The sequence below is a fragment of the Vulpes lagopus genome, chromosome 16 (genome assembly GCF_018345385.1).
Source record: "Vulpes lagopus strain Blue_001 chromosome 16, ASM1834538v1, whole genome shotgun sequence".
In the NCBI taxonomy this organism is placed as follows: Eukaryota; Metazoa; Chordata; class Mammalia; order Carnivora; family Canidae; genus Vulpes; species Vulpes lagopus.
Window position 1 is genome coordinate 22,424,753 of NC_054839.1, and position 23,901 is coordinate 22,448,653.

Genomic DNA, 23,901 nt, shown 5'->3' on the forward strand with positions numbered 1-23,901 from the left:
TATTTTCATTTTTTCCCCTCACTCTCACTCTGCTATAAGTACTTTTGCTTCCTTATAGAGGATATTATCAATATTTTAGGAAAATATCATGATTTTTCAGATGTTTTGGTTATTGTAGAAAAACTCCATTGATTTGGCTTACAAATTCTAATCCAATATGCAATTTTAAATATGATCCCTCTCCCCAGCACAAGGAATTGGTATGAGTAAGGAGTTTAGTCTCTTATTTTATTCTTTCTCTCCTTTTCTTAGCTAGGAGGGAAGGGTGCATTGTCTATATTTGGTGCATGCATGCATATCTTTCTTTTTCATCTTTGGGGTCACTTGGGTTATTCAAAGAAGGGAAGAAAAAAGGGTAGGTGCTTCTTGGTTACCCAAAACTTTTTATGTTTTTTTGTTAATTGTAATAAAGTTTAGGCTCTCTTCCCTTTGTGCAGAAGATAAGAAATACTAATTCTTTTGAGAGGAGTGGGTGAATGATTTTAAAATTTCCTGGTGAAATGTTCAACTTCACATTTCCTTGATATGCTCATTCTGACTGATTTCAGTTCTCCCTCAACCTCAACTTCCACTTCACCTTCTACTAAATCTCTTACTATCCTCTTGAATGTTTCACAAGAGCAAAGTGGAAAATGGGTACAACCTTAAGAAAATTCTGAGGATTTAGTAATGCAATTGAGCAAGAGCATCCAGCCTACAGAGGACAGTTGCCATAAATTTATTTACTTCAAAATTAAAAATGAGCATTTTAAGTAATAGTCAAAACTAAACAAAATGTTGCAGTGATCTAAAGATGCAAATTTCTTGAAAATGAAAAAAAAAAAAAACCTTCCATGAGATGTGTATTCTTTTAGCCTTTTCAACTAAAATCTAATTCAAAATAAAATGATCCCTTTAAAACTCCTATTTGGGATGCCTGGGTGGCTCAACAGTAGAGCCTTTAGCTCGGAGTATGATCCTGGGTCTGGGGATTGAGTCCCACATCGGGCTTCCTAAGAGGAGCCTGCTTCTCCCTCTACCAATGTCTCTGCCGCTCTCTGTGTCTCTCATGAATAAATAAATAAATCTTAAAAAAAAAGATTAGGGGTAAAAACAACAAAATTAGACATCAAGGTCTTTAAATATTAGAACTGTAATGCAAGTAAGTTTTTTTTAAAAAAAAGGTATACTTAAAAGACTTTAAGGAATATGGGGATTGACATTGTGAACAAGTGGTAGAAATCAAGGTGATTAGGCAAACCTGAGAAAGAAAAACTTGGTCTTTTAGAAGTAATAAACTGATTGTTGAAAGTTTAATTCGATAATTACATTTGATTTATTTATTCATGAGAGACACAGATAGGCAGAGACTAAGGCAGAGGGAGACACCAACTCCATGCAGGGAGCCTGATGTTGGACTCCATCCTGGAACTGCAGGATCGCGCCCTGAGCCACAGGCAGATGCTGGATCACTGAGCCACCCAGGCATCCCAAATAAAATCTTTAAAAAATAAATAGATAAAACTCATGTTTGCTCATTAAAAATTATCATGATCATCATAATTTATGTGTCCTTATTTTTATTTTATTTTTTAATGTATTTTTTAATGAGAGAGACAGAGAGAGGCAGAGACATAGGCAGAGGAAGAGGCAGAGCCATAGGCAGAGGAAGAGGGAGCCTAATGTGGGATTCACCCAGGAAACTCCAGGATCACACCCTGAGCTGAAGGCAGACGCTCACCCACTGAGCCACCTAGGTGTCCCATTTATGTGTCCTTAGTGATCAATTATCCCTCATATTTGTTGAAAGATTTCATGCAAAAAAAATGAAGCTGAATCTTTGTGTAAAATATAGTCTTTGTGCAGCTCTTTTGTCTTCACTTACCTTGCGGGTGGAGAAAGTGAGAGTCTTCCTGACTACATGGAATATATTTCTTTTTCTTTATTGTTTTGGTTTTGTAACTGCGTTATTACTTCTAAGTATTAGAAACTGAATCATGTATTTGTTTGCATAATATGTGCCATAGTGCGAGGCCATTGTGGGTTTCTATTAGTTGTTTATTTGATAATGATTATCTAGCAATAGAAATCCTCTTATGACTACACTATTTTGTAATCATTGGGAGAACTTATATACTTAAGAAAACTGATACTGGAGATAACTGAAATGAGGTAATTTGTTTCTTAGGAACATCATTATTTACATCAGGAGGTCTATGTAAAGTTATCTTGAGTTGCTGGCAACATATTTATTTTATAATTCAAATATCTTATAAAAATCTTGTGGGCTTTAGTTATCTCTATACCATGGCAATTTATGTCTGCCTACCTATCTATCTATTTTTATCTGTCTACCTTTCATCTACATAGCCCACACAGATCTTTTCCTAGTGGTATTATTCTTTAATTCCAGGAAAACAAACAAACAAACAACAACAACAACAAAAAAAAAAACTTTCAGTACAGTTTTTCTTGTTTGTCACAATCAGGATTCCCACCAGAGAATGCCAAACTGTGATTTTTGCATTTGGCTGGGCAGGAACTAAGCTGAGATCTTGGGAATAAAGAAAACATTCTGAGCAACTGTAAAGAGTATTACATGTATTTCAACAAGGAAATACTATGAGTCTGTTCCTTGGCTTTTTCTGCCAGAGTCACAGACTTTGGAAATTTACATAGCTTCTGTACTAAAAAAAGAATAGTGAACTTGGAATGAGGAGATGATATACTTCCTTCCATATGAACCATGGACTGACTATCTTCAATGATGAGAATAAGAGAGCTGGCGTTCACTGATTTTTCTTTTTTCAATTTGAACATTAGAAGTCATCCTCTTGAAGGATAATCTCTTGAGCAATATTTTAAACTGTATTTACTAGGAAAAAATATCTTATTTTTGTTGTTAAAGAAAAAAGAGTACCCTTACTTTAATGTCTGAGAAATTCACATTATCCAAATACTTTTAATATGCAAAGATATTCAAAAAGCCTGCTAGCAGTACAGATTACCATAAATTAGTAGATTTGAAAGAAGAAATACATTGATTTGATGCTTGCAAAAATGCAATAGATTTATAGGAACTGGGCAATTTGATATTTATGCTTATATATTCTCTGTGCCTTGTAATTCTAAACATATTCAGCTAGTATCATATTGCAAGAATACACAATTATCTCTTCATTGAGATGATTTTTGGCATTTCAATAGTGTTAAATGCTATAAATATATTTTCCTGATTTTATGTTAATAACAAAACAGCTACCAATACAAATATGAGAGAATATTTTGCATACACTACATGATGAATCACAAGCCAACATTGTTGTTGCTGTTTTTCTTTTCCTATTACTGAAAACTATAAGTCATGAGTGCCTAAAATAAGTGATGGATTGAAAGAGTCTAGCAGGAAAATGTGGAAAGTAGAATTATGATTTTTTTTTTTAGGTTACAATAGGAATAGGAAGTCAAAAACCCTGGACAAAGGATAAAGAGACCATGTTCTGTTAATAACCAGTTCTGTGATCTTTATAAAGTAAATCATATTTCCTAAAGTTCAGTTTATTCAACTGTAAAATGATAGCTTAAGGTTAAAAGAAATGAACAGGCATGCCATTTTTAAAGATAAAATGTAATATGTAATAATTTTATGAAGTATAGATAATTCAACCACAATCACCTTTTAACCTTCATTCTACTTCATTTCCTCATTTTCCCATCATATATGCCTGTTGTCTCTTCTATTATTATCTACTACGTATTAATGAAAACTTTTTCATAACCTCCAGATAAGAGCAGTATGATCTCATTTTTTTCATCTTAAAAATATCCATTGAGTAGAATTTTTTCCTATGGTATTTTAAGTTGTAAAAACTCACTGAAAATTTGCATATCAATATAAGTAGAGATATTATGGTGAAACAAGTTAAAACAAAAGGATTTCTAGTTTTTAAAGCTGCATTTATTCATTTCAGAAATTATTTTTTGTATACATTCCATGCTTCCACTATTATTTAAAAATTAAACAGTTAATTTTTTATAACAAAACCTTTGCATATGAGAGTGACATCTTGAGGTAGGGAATGCTGCATAATAGGAGTGCATTTTTGACAATTATGGAGGATTATGAGACATGAGTGAGAACAACATTTATTCGCCACAGAAGCCAGTAAGAAATTCAGAGGAATCAGAATAATTTTTTTAGCATATAATACTTAGATAAAGGAAATGTAAAGAACTATGATTATTATCTTTCTTTGAGGTTCTTTGTTTACCAGGAACCAAATATCACTCAAATGAGCTTAAGACAAGTAGAAAGTGTGTTGGACTATTATAGAAAGGTCACAAGGAACTCCAAATCAGCCTGGCTTTATGATGTAAAGAAACTGGTAATACTTCAGGAACCAAAATTATTGTTCTCTTATTTCTGCCTCTCTGAATTCACTTGTCTGTTACCATTGCTTCTTTCCTTGATTTGCTTCATTACCAGCTCTATAGTAGTCACATCCCTGCATTGTCTCTGAAAGTGTATATTATTAGTGGTAGCTTTTGTATTCTCATTCCTAACCCCTGGGAACAAGTTGTCTTGGTTTTGAGTTAACTATTCATCCATATGTTAAACAACTTGTGTTAGGCAGTTCTGTCATGTAGCCCATGGCTTACTCTGCAACATTATGACAAAAGAGTCTTTGAGAAGCATTGCGTGTGTGTGTGTGGGGGGGAAGATAATGGACTTTGCCAAGAAAAAAAGAAAAGGAACGAAGAAAGAAAGAAAGAAAAGAAAGAAAGAAAGAAAGAAAGAGAAGAAAGAAAGGAAAGAAAAGAAAGAAAGAAAGAAAGAAAGAGAAGAAAGAAAGAAAGAAAAGAAGAAAGAGAGAAAGAAAGAAGAGAAAAGAAATAAAGAAAGAAAGAAAGAAAGAAAGAAAGAAAGAAAGAAAGAAAAAGAAAAGAAATTTCCAGAAAGGAAAAGTAGGAATGAGAAAGTAAATAATATGAATCTGATTATACAATATTATTTTGTATCCAATTAGGAATATGAATATAAGGGTATATCTGCTGTGAAAATTGGTATTAAATCACTATCTGAGTTGTGTTATAATTGCAGAACAGCAAATATTTACTGATTATAATTTATGTTAACCTGAATTGAACTTAACCGAATTACATTGAACTAGAAAGTTTTGTTTTGCTTTGTTTGTTCTATTTTTTGTTTTAATCACTGAGATTTCAATTTTAAAATGTCACCTGGCTTTTAGGATCTGATGCAAGTTCCTCCCAAATGGTAACTGAAATACGTATGGAGATGAAAACTGGTGAACTTACACAGCAACACTGAAAATTCAGTCTGGTAATCAACTTATTAGCAAGCCTAGAAGAGGTTTTTATTTGCCAGAATGAATAACCTGGATTGGTAGATACTGTTGGGTTGCAGTCCTACAAGAAATGGCATGGTTAAGAAATACAAGTATGAATTTTCAATCCTCATTACATCAGTACTTAAGAGATGTAAAGGCAGTACTGAACTGACAGCTGTTATGCTGTTCATTCTCTGCACAATTTCTACATTTTGTCATATCAAAAATGTTTCCTTCATCTCTTTATTTTCTACATATTCCAAATTGCCATGTGGCAGAAGCACAGATTTCTAGTTTAAAATATATAGGTGCTACATAAAGCATTTATAGAGGCAGAAAGAATTCTATTTCCAGGGAAGATTTTATGTTATAGCTTTTAATTTACATGATATATTTAGAGTTTACACAGTTTAGATAGTCGGAGAATGCGCAAATCCCATCTTGGGCCAACATGTGATATTTTGTTAGACATTAAGAACCAATACAGGAGCAAAATGCATCAACCAACTTGACATCTGACTCTATATCCTGTAGAGAAAGTGTCCAGCATCCAAGGAGATAAAGAATGGAGTAATGGGCACTGGACTGTTACCAATTAATAAACCAATGCATAAAATGATATGAGTAATTTTCTTATTTAGCACAAATGCATAAATTTCATTCATTACACTTATACTCTTCAAAGGAGAAGATAATAGAAAATAATAGTAAGACAAAAGAAAAATATCATTGATAACAGTAGAAAGATGTTGAGTAGAACAATTAAAAGAAACTTTGTAAAACCTGCATAAGTAGATTTATAATTCTACAATATAAGCGATAAATAAACGAGAAAGGATAAATAGATGTATAAGGATCGAAGATGGAAGGTAAACTCTAAATATAGAGACAGAAAAATATGATAAAGCTATAAAAATCACCATGCTAACACTTTTTAAAATAAATAGATAAAATATCAGATTTCTACTAAACTGAAAAAGTAAAAAGATTTTGTGATAGTCTAGACCAGTTGGTTTAGATTCATCCCTTTGAAACTTTCCTGGAAAGTTTTCATGAAATAAGAAAAATAAAAAAAACAACTCATGAGAGCTTAGAAAATGTATCTTCATAATTCATATATTAAGAATATGAAAAACATTTTCTTTGGAGAACAGAAATATTGGTGAATTCATATCAAAGTCGGCAAAATGCCTCCTGTCTGGATTAGAAATAGCACTTTCAGGTACAGTACCAATGGTCCAGACTGAGAGAAATGCATCCAATACAGCATGTACATTTGCCTTGAATGTGAGTAAACACTATCTATAGTACCTTTCCCAAATGCCTATAAAATTAGACTGGATGGGATAGAAGGAAGTGGAATCAGAAGATATAAGAAAGATTGGTAGAAAAATCATCAAATTTCAACTTTAAATTTTGTTCAGTCCACTGTTATCAATATATACAATAGTTTGATATACTACTGCCTTTCGTGAACCAGTCAGTGGAGCCCAGGAACTGTGAGATGATGCTTAGCTGGTGTTGATTCAGATTTGTACTGCTATGAGGGTACATTCAGTCTCACACTCCACCAACAGCAAAGATCAAGATTCAGGAGTGGGATGGTTTCCAAAGAGGCAACTTTGAAATGGGAAATCACCGGCTCACAGTGACAAAGTTTCTTTGAATTTAGATAAAGCATAAATGTTTATTTCCCCCAATAAGGTTCCCACCTTTAGATTACTACATCTCTAAAGTGGCCAGATTTTCTGTTTTGTGCGACAGAGACAATACTAGATCATAAAGTCTGGACGTTTAATCAGGAATCTGCAATAAATGGAGTCATCATAACACAGTCTGACTCCATTCTCTTACGTTGGTGATTTTAGATTTGTTTTGAGTGTTAAACTATCAGTATCTTTTTAATTTTGTGCAAGTTCTCTTGTTTTTATTTTCTTTGAGATTACATCCTTAATATGGTATACCTTGCAATATGATTTCTGAACAAGGAAATTTTGTTCAAAACAAGCATTGATTGTATACTAATGTTTACAACATTCACTATTCTCACCTATGTTCCACAGTATCAACATAAGGTTTGCTTTATAGAATTGTAGAACCCCTTGGAGGCATGGTTATGATACCAGTTGGAAAACAACATCATGCAAGCTTAGGGTGCTGGCTCACAGAAAGAGGTTCATGATGTGGTACAACACCATCCCTATCTCCTATTGTTTGAATACATGGCTCTGAGAACAAGAATGAATATAGGAGTAGTAATTCTTAGTATAAATAGGATTATATATAATTCATCTCATTAAAATGGAAAATTTTGAGAGTAAAAGGCACATTAAAATAACTAAATTAGATACCACTTGATATATTAATTTACAAATTAGCATCACTATACTTTTTTCTGGAAAAAGAGGTGTTCATTACACAGTATAAGGAATAAAATAAAAAAATTAAAAAGGAATAAAATGAAACCACAATTTTCAATATATCTATGACTCACAAAATAAATTATATCAAACTCTTCATGTTCAGCTTGAAGTATACAAGTTCAGCTTGTTTTAATACCAGTTGATTCAGATCTAAATGTTTCAAGATAAAACACAGCAATAGTGATTACCTCTAGACTACTATATTCCAAAAGTAAGTCCAATGGCAATTCCAGTAATCTGATAGTTTTCAAACCATGGTAATCCCCACCCAGACTTCATTTACCAACTTCTGCTCTGAAATCACTATGACTAACCATAGTTCTCAATTTATTCTATGTATCCTTTGCTTGTTTCTACCTCTTGAGTCACTACAGAGGCTCTGTCAAGGTAATGTTTATCCCGTTTGTAAAAATTTGAATAAACTTAACTTTTAATGGTCACAGGTTTTTCTGCGGTGTCTGTGGAAATATCTAGAAAAGGGTAGAATAGGAACATTATTATAAGTTGGAGATGACTATACTAAATACAGGCCCACAAAGCTCATTTGTAATTATTTTGATATTAATGATACACCCTTCAAAAATGAAAAATCATCACAAATGCTAAAAATTAAAGCATGAATGCTTTATAAAAAGGGACCAATGGTCCCAGGCAAACTGGGATACATGATCACCCTAAATTTAACACCTAATATAATACCTGGCATTTTTGTTCCTTCCCATATTTAGGACACTGTGGTATGCTCAAATAAAGGGATACTCAAGTTTGAATTAGACATTGAAACGGACATGGGGACCTACAATGTGCCTTTTGAGATTCCTTTTAGCATCAAATTAACAGAAAAATAAATATATTATTGCACAGCTGACATAATTGATCTGAATATCAAAAGGAGATAAAGTTGCTGTTCAACAGTGGGAATTGAAAGCACTATGTAACCCAAGAAAACTAGAGTACCTTGTATTTTTTGTCAACCAAGTTCTATGTATATTTATTCAAGCCAACGTTTTGCATCTAATAAAATAAACACTAAATGAAATCATTGAACGCATAGGGATAGTTTTTCACCCAAATCCATTTACTTCTGATTTCCTTAAATCCCTATACTGAACATGGGACCAGAATGTGCATTTGGACAGTAGTGACCAGAATTTTCTCTCTTAATGAATCATAAACATCGGTTCTTCACATACTTTCATCACCATCTCATGTAAATACTTCCCTTTATACATTATTAGATTACACTTAGTAAGAATATCAGTGAAACTGCCACCCTATTGAGATAAAAATGCAATATAGACAAAAATTATATCTACTATTAGTACCCCCCCCCCCCATTTCAAATGAGAGAGCCACTAGGGTGTGTTTCTCAGTGTTACGGTGAAGGAAGCTTTCTAATGCCCCATCAGATATCATGGTTGTAGGTTGATGGTGATGGTGACTTCATAGGTTTTTGGATTCTTTCATTCTTCTTGACACTATAGATTTTGGATATTGTAACATCACTTAAAAAATACAGTCTTTAAATAAAAGTTTTATTGAGCTACAAAAACAAAACCAAGCCAGGGGCACATGGGTAGAACAGTCAGTCAAGCATCCGACTCTCAGTTATGATTCAGGTCATGATCTCAGGGCCGTGGGTTGAACCCAGCATCAGGCTCGGCGCTGCTTGTCGCCCTTCCTCTGCTCCTCCATCTCAAATACATAAATAAATAAATAAATAAATAAATAAATAAATAAATAAATTCTTAAAAAAAAAACAAGTGACCCAAGGTCTCAAGTTTTAATTGAATTCACAGTATCTGACAAGTTAAACCATACTGATAAATTCAAACTGAAATAAAATTATATTCTTTCCTCACTGATTTCAATACTCTAAAAAATAGTCTCCACTGTAATTTCTAAAGCTTAACCAAAACATATTAGTACATTTTGCAATTATTATTTATTGTTTATTATTATTTATTTATAAGCCTTTTGCTTTGCTAATATCTCAAGAAACATGTAAAGATCTGAACCTAATTATATGTCTGGTGGCAATGAAGGTGACAGGCATGGAATATAAAAAGAATTGCTGTCCCCTTGCAGGGAAACTACTTCTGACAATATCATTACATGCTCTTCAGGCAAGACAGGATAGATTTCATCAGACAGGTGAAGATCGAACTAATCCAATAGTCTAGAAGGCTTAATGAGTTTTTGGAGTCTAAATATAGGTAGAGTCAACAGAATAATTTCAAATATTACAATTCTACTTTTCAGAATCCCACACTTTCCAAAAAAAAAAAAAAGCCCTATATTTCAATTAGTGAATTTAGTGGGCTGCAAATACAACCCAGTAAGTATAGGATAGACTTACTGTCTGAATTTTAGTAATATAGGAGATTATAGTTTTTTAAAGTATTCATAGAAATTCCCTGTCTTCCTGCCTTCAGGCAAGAATTAAAATCTCTTGTTTGTCATTTATTTTCAAAATCTCTCTAGTACAGTTAAAACATTCAGACCCATCTCTGACATCCTTATATCCCCTATGACCTCCAAGAGGATCTGACATGGTAGCTACTCAGTCTGCCAAAACTAGTTTTTCAGCAGGCATTTCAATATGTGTGACCACAGGTGATAATCTAAATTGCTACTTGGTGCCAATACTCAATTCTCCAATGGTAACCACCTTTTGCATAACAGAGAAAAGAATGAATAAGCAGAATAAAAAGGCAACCTATAGAATAAGAGAAAGTATTTGCAAACTGAATATCTGATAAGGGATTAATACCCAAAATATATAAGGAACTTCTACAACTCAATAGCAAAAATGAAAACAAAACAAAACAAAACAAAAAAAAAACACTTGATTACAAAATGGGCAAAGGGCTTGAATAGACATTTTTATAAAAACATACAAGTGACTAACAAATATATAAAAAGTTACTCAATGTCAAGGAAATACAAATCAAAACCACAATAAGATATAACTTCATACCTGTCAGATGTCTACTTTTTTAAAAAAGTAACAAATGTTACTGAGAAACAAACGTACAGAGAAATTAGAACCCTTGTGGGATCTTGGTGGGGTTATAAAATAATGCAGCCACTTTGGAAAACAGAATGGTGATTCCTCACAAAATTCACACTAGAACTACAATATGACCCAACAATCTTACTTCTGGGTATAAACCCAAAAGAATATCAATATCTTGAAGTGATATCTTCACTGTCATGTTCATTGCAGCATTATTCATAATACCCAAAATATGGAAACAACTTAGTGTCTATTGATGGGTGAATGAATAAAGAAAATGTGCTGTAGAGTGGAATAGTATTTAGCTTTAAGAAAGAAAGAAATTCTGCCATATGCAACAGCATGGATAACCCATCATGCTAAGTGAAATAAGCCAATGACAAAAGGACAAATACTGTATGATTTGACTTATATGAGGTATGTAAAATAGGTAAACTCACAGAAACAGAGTAGCATGGTGGTTGCCAAGGACCGGGAGAAAAGGTAAATGTCCAACATGTATGAATTTTTAATCCACAAAGTGAATAAGTTTTAGAGGTCTGCTATACCTTTAGTGCCTATAGTTAACAATTCATTATCGTACACTTAAAAAATTTGCTAAGATGGTAGATCTCATGTTAATTATTCTTATCACAAAAGCAAATGCACATACCAAAAACAAAGAGCAAGAGGAAATTTTGGGAGGTGATGGATGTGTTTATTAACTTGATTGTGGCAATCGTTTTGTGGATCGCTTACTAAAATCCATTAATTACATATGCACATATTTTTGGTATATAAAATATATCTTTTAAAAACAAGTCTTATTATTTTTAAAGAGTTTATTTATTTATTCATGACACACACACACACACACACACAGAGGCAGAGACACAGGCAGAGGCAGAAGCAGGCTCCATGCAGGGATCCCGACATGGGACTGGATTCCAGGTCCCCAGGATCAGGCCCTGGGTCAAGCAGCACTAAACCGCTGAGCCACCCGGGCTGCCCTAGACTCTTTATTTTAAAACTATTTGTACAACTCTTTGATTCATACATGCTACCACACCAAAAATGAAGCTTCCAGAATTCAGAAGTTCTGCCTGCTTTTATCATTACCTAGTGCAATGCCTTCCGCATATTTGGCTCTCCAGATATGCATGTAGAAGATGTACATGTAATGTATCTTCATTTTTGATGGGTTAGATTTTCTTTCAACATTCTAACTTCACCATAAAATTATCATTTTTATAGGTTTTCCATGCTTTCCAAACTATCTTCCATTTTCATTTAATGTCTTTTCATACAACAAATCCTATTCATAGTCTTTTCAGATTATTTTAGTGAATAATGAGATTATGTAGTTAAATTTCTAGAGGGAATATTTTAAAAATCCTTGATTTTTAGGATTATGTCAGTTAAACACAATTATCACTTTTGCCAGAAAATATTGACTATGAACCTAATCTTGCAGAGGCAGCTGGGAAAAAAAAAAAGTTTAGCAATATTCTACCAAATAAAAAGCAGTTGAGTTGTCCTCTCTACTGTTAAAAGATTGTCAATACCATAAAAAATGTAAAAGAATCATTCCAAATTGAAGGGGACTAAAGGACATAAAAACTAAACACATCAAGTGCCCTCCTCAATGTACTTAATGGGATGAGCACTGGGTGTTATACTATATGTTGGCAAATTGAATTTAAATAAAAAAAATGTTTAAAAAAAGGGGGGGGGAGCACCTGGGTGGCTCAGCGATTGAGCATCCGCCTTCAGCTCAGGTCATGATCCTGGGGTCCTGGGATCGAGTTCCGTGTCAGGCTCCCTGCATGGAGCCTGCTTCTCCCTCTGCCTGTGTCTCTGCCTCTCTTTCTGTGTGTCTTATGAATGGATAAATAAAATATTTTTAAAAAAGAGAAGATTCAAACAACAACAAAAATAAGTAAATACATAATATACTCCTAAACCAATGTGGGGATTAGGGAAGCAAATGCTTTAAAAAGCATCACTGGACAATTGACAGCATTGAATAACATTGGTTATTATATAAATAGCACTGAATATATTTTAACTTTGCTAAATTTAATAATTGCAGTATGCTTACCTAAAGTACTTTTGTTCTAAAAAATACTCACTGAAGCATTTGGACTAAAAAGCATGTTACCCTCAAATGATTCACACACAAAAAATACTTGTATGTCTATATTTATATATATAATATATAAACATATATATATATATATTTGAGAGAATATGTATTTATATAAATATTATTTTTATATACATATAAATAGCCTCTGATTTTGGGAAGCTAAGTAGCTGAATACCTATTTCCATATAGGATATCTATTCATCTACATACATGCGCACACACACACCTAGGATGTGATGCAATTGTGTCAAGATAATAACATTTAGTCAATCTCTTTGAGGAGTAGGTGTGAAATCTTTATACTATGCTTATACTTTTTTTTAACCAAATTTGAGATTATTCAAATAAAATATTAAAAATAATTCCTCATAAACTTATGTTTACATGTTCATCTGATATACAGTTGTCTACCACTATTATTTACACACACACTTTTCAAGGAAGGTTTCTGTGAAGTAGGATAGCGATTTGGAGGCCAAGAAATGCAGGATGATTTGGAACTCCTGTCAGCCCTAAGAGAGAGACCAAATGGCAAGATGGGCTTTGTACCAACAAGGACTTGGGACACTGCCAGTCTGTCAGCAATGTTTGCTCCAGTGCAACTCTACAAGGCTGAGTATTTGCAAAGGTTGGATAACAGCAGGACAGCACCTGCAGGAATGGCTGGCAGAAGCTGTAGTGTACAACCTTAGACTATGTGCCACCAGTGGAAATGCCTGTGAAACATCATTAGCCAAGTGACCAGGCTGGTAAATGACAGTCAGATTGCAGGCAGCTGAGCTTGAGCAAGACAAAGACATCAGAAAATCTCAAGATGAAAAGAAAACAACAGAAATAATTCTAATTTTTACATGGAGCTAGTGGTAAAAGAATGCAAAATGAAGATTAAACAATTTTGCCTACTTATTCCAATTTGCTAAGTGCGTCATCACCAGAATAACTAGAGACATAATATATAAATTTATAAATGTAAAAATACATTTTAATCATTGAATCATAGGTATCATTGAAACCAGATATTTTAAACCTAAATATAATAGACTGAAAACCAGAATGCAAAACTATGTACAATTATCTTAAACAAAGCTAATATAAAAATATCTCCATATGTTAGGTTATAAAATAAACTGCACAATCTTTTGCTTAAATGCTTTTTAACAATTTAATGAAAATTAGAAAATATCTTAAAGTTTTAGACTTTTTTGTACTAAATGGAGTACCTGGTATGTCACAAAGATGGGGAATACTGGGGCCAATGTGGAAATAATGATCATAAGTCAATTATGATTATTATGATAGTCATGGTTAATTCAGTTTGTGCAATATACTGAATATGGTACTCCACAAGTATTTTTTTCCAAAAGTATTTTTAAAGGAGTAAGCAATAGACAAGTTTTGAGGAAGAGTGTATTTCATATATATTTTTTATGTAAAAAAAAAGAATATGAAAGCTGGAGCTGTGCCAAAGAAGATCAGAGGCATATGGAGAGTGGTTATGCAAAAAATACAGAAAAGATTTGGAAGGAATTACAACAAACTAATGAACATGTTGTTTTCTAGGCCAAATTTTGCTTTGTTTTATTTTCTGATGAGTGAGAGAATTTTTCTGTCTCCTTTCACAATAGAACAGATTGGTGGGGTTTGTGTGAAATCAATCATCAAACATGTCTCATTTATCTTAAGAAAAATGCCCAGGTTGCACTTTTAATTCTGAAATTGCAATAATAATGAGATTTGTTTTTTTTTTAAGATTTTATTTATTTTTTCATGAGACAGAGAGAGAGAGAGAGAGATAGAGAGAGAGAGGCAGAGACACAGGCAGAGGGAGAAGCAGGTTCCATGCAGCGAGCCCAATGTGGGACTCGATCCCAGGTCTCCAGGATCACACCCTGGGCGGAAAGTGGTGTCAAACCGTTGAGCCACCTGGGCTGCCGGAGATTTGTTTTTTGTTTTTGAAATGCTTACTTTCAGTTTATCCATATTGCTTATTTACTAATACAAGACCAGGATAACATACACGCTTAAGTAATACAAATATCCTGATTTGAAAGAGAGAGTAGTCAGGTTGGGAACACAGATATGTAATAAAGAATTACTGGCAACACTTAGTAATATCATGAGTTGAGGATTAGAAGAGTGGGGCCCCTTTGTGTAATTAGAACATACACAAGAAGAGAGTTATTTTTGGCTGTGAGAGAAAGCAATAGAGATGTCCCAGAAAATGTTACCAATTAAATTCTTAAAGATTGATTGGCAATCTTAGTGGCTAAAGTAAGAAAGTACACTCTAGGAAGAGACAAAGGTATGTTTAGAGATTTATAGACATAACATTTCAAGGTACACCTGAGAATCTCTTCTGGTTCAATAAACTTGTGGCAAGAAAAAAAAATGAAAGGGTTGTGTTAATTATTTCTGTAAGGATCATGGTGGGCTTGTAGATGACCAAATAAATGTTAGCCTGTAGTAAGTGGTAGGCTGCAGAGGGATGTAAAAAATACAAGAAAGTTTGTAAGAATAATTTCTAGCACTACAAAGACAACATCATAGAGGAATCTATATCATAGGAATATCTCTGGCCAACAATTCAGCCCCTTTTCATGGTTCGTCTGATTGGGTTAGGCTCATCCAAAGCAATACTCTTTTTTTTTTTTTTTCTTTACATTCAATTGATTTAGATCTTATTTGCATCTGAAAAACCCCTCACAGCAGGAATTATGTAAGTGTTTCACTGAATAATTGAGAGAAGGCAGGTATACTTTAGGAGTGAGGATCTTGGGGACCCTTATGGATTGAGTTGAATTGTGTACCCCCAAATTCATATACTGAAATTCTAATCCTCTGTACTTCAGAATGTGACTTTATGTGAAAACAGAGTCATTGTAAATTAAATTGGTTAACATGAGGTCATACTAAAGCAGGGTAGTCCCCAAATCCAGTATGACTGGTGTCCTTTTGAAAAGGGAACATTTGGACAAAGACATGAGTACAAGGAGAACGTCATGTGTACAGGAAGATGGCCTCCTAGAAGTCAAGGAAAGAAGCCTGGAACAAGGCTGCCTCTGATAGCCCGCAGAAGGAATTCACCCTGCCAACACCTTGATTTCAGACTTCTAATGTCTGCAACTGTGAGAAGATTAATTTCTGCTGTTTAAGCCACCTAGGCTGTGGAACTTTCTTACAGCAGTCCTAGCAACTTAATACAGGACCGTATTTAAACTCTGCCTACCATGGAATATTTTTAAATTATTATCATCTTTTATCTACTACAGTATATTTGCCTGTGGTTTCCTTTGTCTGCACTATTCTTCTTCCCACCAATATACACTCTGCCTTGTGAAAATAATTTATCAGAGAAGCTTCTCTTTAACTGCTCTGGACTAGGTCAAGTCTCCTTTATTATATATGAACATAAATTCAAGTACCTGTACTTCATGGCAGTAAACAGCATTGCAATTTTACATTTACTTGTGTGAATAGTTTAATGTCTTTCTGCTCAGTACAATATATATTTCATGAAGGTGGTGAAGTGTCTATTTTATCATGCCATATTTTTGGATTATAACAGCACTTAATACTAAGAAATGCTTAATATTTTATATATTTTAAATTAATGATTGGCTAGCTTAATAAATGAATAAAACCCAATTAATTGACCAGAAAGGCAATTTAGAAGAAAGAAGGGTTGTGTTAATAAGATACTGACTTTCATTTATGACATCTTAATTTGAAGTACTTATGAAACATATAAATACCTATAAATTAAATAGTTAAAAAGACATGGCATGTCTGGATTTTACGCTAGAATTCAGGTCAATAATTTGGAAATGTCAGCATATACAGCTTTCTTTCAAATATAGTAATGGGTAAGATTTTTCAGAAAGACATAAAAAGTGTTAAATATGGAAAACTCATGCTGTATATTTCCTTTGCTTTTGACAGTATGTTATTAATGAGTTTGAAAATAAAGAATATACAAAAGTAGGGAAAGAAGAAGAAGTAAATCTAAAATGAGGAAATCCAGGGCAGCCCGGGTGGCTCAGTGGTTTGGCACTGACATCTGTTCAGGGTGTGATCCTGGAGACCTGGGATCGAGACCCACATCGGGATCGCTGCATGGAACCTGCTTCTCCCTCTGCCAGTGTCTCTGCCTCTCTCTCTCTCTCTCTCTCTTTCTGTCTCTCTCTCTCTGTCTCTCATGAATAAATAAATAAAATCCTTAAAAAAATAAATATGAGTATTGAACCAGCCTTGCATCCCGGGGATAAACCCCACTTGGTCATGGTGAATAATCTTCTTAATGTATTGTTGGATCCTATTGGCTAGTATCTTGTTGAGAATTTTTGCAAACATGTTCATCAGGGATATTGGTCTATAATTCTCCTATTTGGTGGGGTCTTTGTCTGGTTTTGGAATTAAGGTGATGCTGGCCTCATAGAACAAGTTTGGAAGTATTCCATCTCTTTCTATCTTTCTGAACAGCTTTAGTAGAATAGGTATGGTTTCTTCTTTAAACATTTCTTCCTGTTCCTGTTTGGTAATTTGTGGTTTTCCAGAAATGTGTCCCTTTCTTCTAGATTGCCTAATTTATTGGCGTATAGCTGCTCATAATAAGTTTTTAAGATCGTTTGTATTTCCTAGGTATTGGTGGTGATCTCTCCTTTCTCATTCATGATTTTATTAATTTGAATCTTTTCTCTCTTCTTTTTAATAAGGCTGATTAATGTGATTGATCATATCAGCAAAAGAAAAAACAAGAACCATATGATCCTCTCAATAGATGCAGAAAAAGCATTTGACAAAATATAGCATCTGTTCCTGATCAAAACTCTTCAGAGTGTAGGGATAGAGGGAACATTCCTCAGCATCTTAAAAGCCATCTACGAAAAGCCCACAGCAAATATCATTCTCAATGGGGAAGCATTGGGAGCCTTTCCCCTAAGATCAGGAAAAAGACAGGAATGTCCACTCTCACCACTGCTATTCAATATAGTACTAGAAGTCCTAGCCTCAGCAATCAGACAACAAAAAGAAATAAAAGGCATTCAAATTGGCATAAGAGAAGTCAAACTCTCCCACTTCGTACTGTACATAGAAAACCCAAAAGACTTCACCTCAAAATTCCTAGAACTCATACAGCAATTTGGCAGTGTGGCAGGATACAAAATCAATGCCCAGAACTCAGTGGCATTTCTATACCTTAACAGTGAAATTGAAGAAAGATAAATTAAGGAGCCAATCCCACTTACAATTGCACCCAAAAGCATAAGATACCTAGGAATAAACCTAACCAAAGAGGTAAAGGATCTATACCCCAAAAACTACAGAACACTTCTGAAAGAAATTGAGGAAGACACACAGAGACGGAAAAATATTTTATGCTCATGGATTGGAAGAATTGATATTGTGAAAATGTCAATGCTACCCAGCGCAATTTACACATTTAATGCAATCCCTATCAAAATACCATGGACTTTCTTCAGAGAGTTAGAACAAATCTTCTTAAAATATGTGTGGAATCAGAAAAGACCCCGAATAGACAGGGGAATATTGGAAAAGAAAACCATAGCTGGGGGCATCACAATGCCAGATTTCAGATTGTACTACAAAGCTGTGGTCATCAAGACAGTGTGGTACTGGCACAAAAAGAGACACATAGATCAACGGAATAGAATCGAGAATCCAGAGTGGACCCTCAACTTTATGGTCAACTAATATTCGACAAAGCAGGAAAGAGTATCCACTGGAAGAAAAACAGTCTCTTCAATAAATGGTGCTGGGAAAATTGGACAGCCACATGCAGAAGAATGAAACTGGACCATTCTCTTACACCATACACAAAGATAAACTCAAAATGGATGAGAGATCTAAATGTGAGACAAGATTCCATCAAAATCCTAGAGGAGAACACAGGCAACACCCTTTTTGAACTTGGCCACAGTAACTTCTTGCAAGATACATCCACAAAGGCAAGAGAAACAAAAGTAAAAATGAATTATTGGGACTTCATCAAGATAAGAAGCTTTTGCACAGCAAAATAAACAGAATGAAACCTACAGAATGAGAGACGATATTTACAAATGACCTATCAGATAAAGGCCTAGTATCCAAGATCTATAAAGAACTTCTTAAATTCAACACCAAAGAAACAAACAATCCAATCATGAAATGGGCAAAAGACATAAACAGAGATCTCACAGAGGAAGACATAGACATGGCCAACAAGCACATGAGAAAATGCTCCGCATGACTTGCCATCAGGGAAATACAAATCAAAACCACAATGAGATACCACCTCACACCAGTGAGAATGGGGAACATTGACAAGACAGGAAACAACAAATGTTGGAGAGGATGTGGAGAAAGGGGAACCCTCTTGCACTGTTGGTGGGAATGTGAACTGGTGCAGCCACTCTGGAAAACTGTGTGTAGGTTCCTCAAAGAGTTAAATTAGATCTGCCTTACGACCCAGCAATTGCACTGTTGGGGATTTACCCCAAAGATACAGATGCAGTGAAATGCCGGGACACCTGCACCCCAGTGTTTATAGCAGCAATGTCCACAATAGCCGAACTGTGGAAGGAGCCTGGGTGTCCATTGGAATGGATAATGAAGATGTGGTATATGTATGCAATGGAATATTACTCAGACATTGGAAACAACAAATACCCACCATTTGCTTCGACATGGATGGAACTGGAGGGTATTATGCTGAGTGAAATAAGTCAATCGGAGAAGGACAAACATTATATGGTCTCATTCATTTGGGGAATATAAAAAATAGTGAAAGGGAATAAAGGGGAAAGGAGAGAAAATGAGTGGGAAATATCAGTGAGGGTGACAAAACATGAGATACTCCTATATCTGGGAAATGAACAAGGGGTGGTGGAAAAGGAGGTGGGCAGGGAGTGGGGGCGACTGGGTGAGGGCACTAAGGGGGGCACTTGATGGGATGAGGACTGGGTGTTATGCTATATGTTGGCAAATTGAACTTCAATAAAAAAATAAAAAATAAAAAAATAATAAAAAAATAAAATAAAAATAAAAGGAGGAAATCCAACTCCAATTTATTTACCAATGAAAAAACTGTGGCCTGGTGGTATATATATGAATTACTTTTTAATAAGCTTACTTTATTTTATAATTGACATATAACAATATATTAGTTTCAAGTGTATGAAATAATGATTTGTGTGTATATGCAAAATGATATCACAATAAGTCTAGCTAATATTTGTCAATATAAATAATTATACAAAAATCTTTTTTCTTCTGATGAAGACAAAGTTGCTATTCTCTTAGCAACTTCCAAATATGCAATGCGGTATTATTAGTATAGCCACCATAATATACATTACATCCCCATGACTTTATTTTGCAACTGGACGTTTGTACCTTTTAACCACCTTCACCCATTTTGCCCCACCCCTACTCCACCTCCGGAAACCACTAATCTATCCTCCGTGTCTATGAACTTAAGTTTTGTTTCTTAGATCAAGTATAAGCATTTTCATTTCTGGCTCCACTGATTTTTTAATTGCAGAAAATTACTTCCAGAATCTGTGAATTACTATTTTTATACATTTGTTCATTGTTGATGTTACCATAACTTTATATTTATTTCTGTTTTTCATGGGCATTTTGAGAGAGATTAGAAGAGATAAGGGTTATGACTTTCGTTACATCCATTTGAATGGAAAAACTTGCATTTCATATTTTAACAGATTGGTTCTAAACTCTGGCTGAGCATTAGATTCACATATGGAATGTTCACATGACAGGAGTTCATCAAAGCCAATGAGCGCAGTCATGGGAGTAAGGCCCTGGCTTTGTATATAAATATCCATAAGTAATGTTATGTACAGCCAAAATTAAAAATTACTACTTTCAGAAAGCATATTTAAAGATATAGTCTTTATATAGTCTTATTTAATAGAAATATTATAGGCAAAGAGTACATTGAAATTAGCAGAAAAGGGACTCCCTTTAGAATTACCTGATGAAAAATCTTCAACTTAAGTCAAAAGATCCCATTCTCTAAGATTCTGAATTTAAAAAAAAGAAACATTTTTCAAGTTAGTAATCTTTGAATCTATCACTGTATAAATTAAAATGATCTTTCTCTCTTTTAAATATAACCCTATCAAAATACCATGGACTTTCTTCAGAGAGTTAGAACAAATTATTTTAAGATTTGTGTGGAATCAGAAAAGACCCCGAATAGCCAGGGGAATTTTAAAAAAGAAAACCATAGCTGGGGGCATCACAATGCCAGATTTCAGGTTGTACTACAAAGCTGTGGTCATCAAGACAGTGTGGTACTGGCACAAAAATAGACACATAGATCAATGGAACAGAATAGAGAACCCAGAAGTGGACCCTGAAATGTATGGTCACCTAATATTCGATAAAGGAGGAAAGACTATCCATTGGAAGAAAGACAGTCTCTTCAATAAATGGTGCTGGGAAAATTGGACATCCACATGCAGAAGAATGAAACTGGACCACTCTCTTTCACCATACACAAAGATAAACTCAAAATGGATGAGAGATCTAAATGTGAGACAAGAGTCCATCAAAATCCTAGAGGAGAACACAGGCAACACCCTTTTTGAACTCGGCCACAGTAACTTCTTGCAAGATACATCCACAAAGGCAAGAGAAACAAAAGCAAAAATGAACTATTGGGACTTCATCAAGATAAGAAGCTTTTGCACAGCAAAGGATACAGTCAACAAAAGTAAAAGACGACCTACAGAATGGGAGAAGATATTTGCAAACGACATATCAGATAAAGGGCTAGTTTCCAATATCTATAAAGAACTTATTAAACTCAACACCAAAGAAACAAACAATCCAATCATGAAATGGGCAAAAGACATGAAGAGAAATCTCACAGAGGAAGACATGGACATGGCCAACATGCACATGAGAAAATGCTCTGCATCACTTGCCATCAGGGAAATACAAATCAAAACCACAATGAGATACCACCTCACACCAGTGAGAATGGGGAAAATTAACAAGGCAGGAAACAACAAATGTTGGAGAGGATGCGGAGAAAAGGGAACCCTCTTACACTGTTGGTGGGAATGTGAACTGGTGCAGCCACTCTGGAAAACTGTGTGGAGGTTCCTCAAAGAGTTAAAAATAGACCTGCCCTACGACCCAGCAATTGCACTGCTGGGGATTTACCCCAAAGATTCAGATGCAATGAAACGTCGGGACACCTGCACCCCGATGTTTCTATCAGCAATGGCCACAATAGCCAAACTGTGGAAGGAGCCTCGGTGTCCATCGAAAGATGAATGGATAAAGAAGATGTGGTTTATGTATACAATGGAATATTACTCAGCCATTAGAAACGACAAATACCCACCATTTGCTTCGACGTGGATGGAACTGGAGGGTATTATGCTGAGTGAAGTAAGTCAATCGGAGAAGGACAAACAGTGTATGTTCTCATTCATTTGGGGAATATAAGTAATAGTGAAAGGGAATATAAAGGAAGGGAGAAGAAATGTTGGGAAATATCAGGAAGGGAGACAGAACATAAAGACTCCTAACTCGGGGAAACGAACTAGGGGTGGTGGAAGGGGGGAGGAGGGCGGGGGGTTGGGAGGGAATGGGTGACGGGCACTGAGGTGGACACTTGACGGGATGAGCACTGGGTGTTTTTCTGTATGTTGGTAAATTGAACACCAATAAAAATTAATTAAAAAAATAAATAAATATAAGCCTGTATAGTCTTAATTCAAATTATAGTTTCAATTCAAATTTAATTCACTTAAAAATCACGTTATACATTTTGGAGGAATAAATAGAAATAGTTTATTTTTTTCTCCATTTGGAGTAGCACATATGTACACATATATGTAATATGACATTATATAGGAATATTTTCACTTCTGTAATTCATTATTTTCAATTCTTGAAATAAATACTTCAGTCCTATATACTATAGTTACATGGATGCTTATAGTAAATAGATCTCAGAAGGACCATAGTTTTTACTTACCTCTAAAAGAAGAATTAGAAACCCATTCAGCTTATTTATGATTGGAATTATTTAGTATGAATGATTATTTATTAGTTAAGACTTTCAATTAAATGAAAGATGATCATATGTTTCAGACTGTCCAGGTTTATATTTGTTGTCCCAAGTGCCTAAGAAAGTCAATGCTCTAAACTTTTCACTCTCAAAAAATCTACAGTTTGAATGATATATTCTATGATCTCCTTAGTTTTAATTCACAGAAAGCAAGAATCAAACTGGCTTAAACCTAAGAAGGAATTTTAATGGCTTATGCAAGTAAAATTTCCAGTACTCCACTCTGCTCTGGTTTATAGTCATGATCTATTCTGTATCCTTTAGGAGCATAATGATGTGAATTTTTTCCCTTTTAGGCTGTTCAATTAACCCATATATTAATTATAGAAGACTACCCATCAAATTATTTTTGACCTTGGCCAAGAAACAAACAATAGAAAAGTTGGCCAGTTAGAGGAGAGATTTTTATGAAATATCTCCACATTCTTGAATACAGTAGAGATGAGATCCTGACTAAAATTGATGGAACAAGAAATAGAGATTTAAGTATGTTAGAAATTCTCTAGAAAGATGCTTCTGAATCTTAATATATATGTATATCACTTGTAGATGCTGATTCCATAATTCTGGAGTGTGCCTTTAGTTTCTGCAATTCTCACATGCCCTTAGGACAGGCCCATACTTCTGGTCCATGAACCATAAACCCAGGTGCTAGGCTCTAGAAAAAGGAATTCAAAAACTTGTGAAACAAAATATTCCTGCTCCTTCATAAATTGATATTAATGTTAACTTGTTTCTTTTGAAAGTAGGAAAATAGATTTTTTTTAAAGTGTTCTTTCTGAAACTATTGCCATATATGCCTATTCTTTTCTTTTTTTCCCGCTTTTTTTTTTTGGCCTACTCTATTCTCATTTCCTAACACACACAGTATGCAAAGCTCTGTCTCATAAAAC